At 36.7% G+C, this 2,000-nt stretch overlaps 1 long non-coding RNA gene across 1 annotated transcript; it reads left to right on the top strand.

Moving 5' to 3' along the window:
- Positions 1-584: 584 nt before the first annotated feature.
- LOC122281815 lies at positions 585-1,398 on the top strand. The gene is made up of 2 exons (XR_006230324.1): positions 585-674; positions 778-1,398. It is a non-coding gene; the product is annotated as an uncharacterized LOC122281815 (long non-coding RNA).
- The last annotated feature ends 602 nt before the right edge of the window (positions 1,399-2,000 follow it).

The raw sequence follows: 2,000 nt of genomic DNA, 5'->3' as shown, positions 1-2,000 counted from the left end.
GGCTTGAGTTCGAGGCTATATGAAAAAAAAAAAGATAAAAATTTTTTTCTTTTTTTTCTTGATTCAAATTGCTCTCAAACCCCATGAAAGTTCTCATTTGAATTTGACTAGGCTTTAACTTGCTCTTTTATTGTGATATCCCGTTTTTACGTGTATTTATATAGAAATGTTATTTTATTTATTATGGTTTATGACTCTTTTGTTTAAAATTTAATGTGTTATTCGTTGGGTTCATTTTATGATTTTAAGTTGTATAAATTATTTTATTGTGCTTTCTTGTTATTAGTTATTATTTCGCATTTAAATTTCTTTTTAGTTTAAAATATTCTATTATTGAGTTTTAAATATTTTATTTTATTAATATTGAGTTATAGTGTTTTTATTTGAATTTTAATTATTTTAATATGCCTTTTGCTTTCTTGGAAGCTTATTTTTCGAAGTGGGTTGTTTTAGTGTGTGTTTGCTTGATTTGAGCCCAAGCCCATCCAGATTTGGCCCAGCCCATGAAGCCCAGCCCTTCCCCTCCAAAACGATGCCGTTTGAAAGCCCATAGGTTGCTTCATTTCTTCTTCTTCTTCTTCTTCTTCTTCTTTTCTCCATGCGCCGACTACTCCTCTTCTCCTTCTTCTTTTTCAGTTTCAGTTTTAGCCTCATTTTCAGCTCATTGTCGCACGGTCAGCTGCATCTCTTCTTCTCCATCTATTCTTCTTCTCTTGCCGTGCATCTTCTTCTTCTTCCTCTTCAATTTATTTCATATGTTTCTCTCTTATTTTGCAGGTGAAACCGTGGGTCTTGCTCCTGTTTTTAGCTCTCTTATTCATGCTCGATTTTCTCTCATTTTCCTCTTGTATTTTTGGGTCCTAGTTTGTGGCTTGATCCTTGTTTTTTTTTTTTTTATTGATTGGGACCCATTAGCATGTTCTTTGAAGTCGGATTTGCCTAGTTTTGTGCCGAAAAATATACTTCATATCTTGCTCGGTTTCCCTCTCTTTGCCTCTATTATTTTCGTGTTCTTGGTAGTGAGGCATCCCTTCTAATTTTCGGTAGTTTTAGACACTTTTGTTCTATTTTTGGCTAAACCGTGCTCTGGTTTTGAGCAACCCATGCCCCTATTTTGGATCCCAAACCGTGAAGCCTCCATGCCCATTTCTCTTGTTAATTTCTTTGATATTTTTGGTTTTATGCTTATGAAATTCCCTTGCTTTTCTGTTTATTTTGGTTTGTCCGTGTTCTGGTTTGACCTTAAATCCGTGCCCGTGTTGCCCATCAAACCATGAGTTTCATTTTCAGTTCTTGTAGATTTTCAATTCTAGCCGTGAGCTACACTTCCATTTTATTTCAATAAAATCAGCTCCCTTAATTTCAAAAATTTCACTTTAAATCCCTTTATTTTCGAAACTCTTTTTAATCCTAAAATTTGTAATTTTTGCTAAATTATTCTCAAGCTAGCTTTCGGAGTTTATCAAGTATTTGATCTCAGAAATAATTGCCTTTAAAGCACAGTAAGTATTTTTCAAACTCTATTTTTAGATTTAAATATATTTTGCTCTTACAATAAATATTTATTTGTTGGTTGGTTGATTCCGGACTGAGTCCGAAGAGTTCGGGGGTCGGATGGATTGAGGACGGTGTGCTTGGTTTTGGTTGCTTGTGATTGGTTGGTTATTTGTGCCATGAGGCGTGTGTTACATATTGCATACATGTGCATTTTATTTTAATTGAAAAAATCATGTTTTGTTAGCGTAAATGGATTTTCAGGTGCGTGTGTCTCACGAGCCCAAGTCAGGATGGGTTATTATCTCGGTGGAGCTCCTCTGGTCACTCGAGAATGGATAATACTGAGTAACATCCCCTGGGTTGTCGCAGGGCGACGACCAGATCGCACGATACGGTAACGCTATCGTGTCGACTCCGTGGTCCCTAGAGTGGCGAGGACTAGAGGATGGCCTGGCCAAGTACGCACTGGGCGCTAGTCTGGGCATCGCTCGTTTAGGTGTCAC

Source organism: Carya illinoinensis, chromosome 11, assembly GCF_018687715.1.
Source record: "Carya illinoinensis cultivar Pawnee chromosome 11, C.illinoinensisPawnee_v1, whole genome shotgun sequence".
Taxonomy (NCBI): Eukaryota; Viridiplantae; Streptophyta; class Magnoliopsida; order Fagales; family Juglandaceae; genus Carya; species Carya illinoinensis.
Note: the sequence above shows the minus strand (reverse complement) of the source record. Positions and strands in the feature narration are given on the sequence as shown.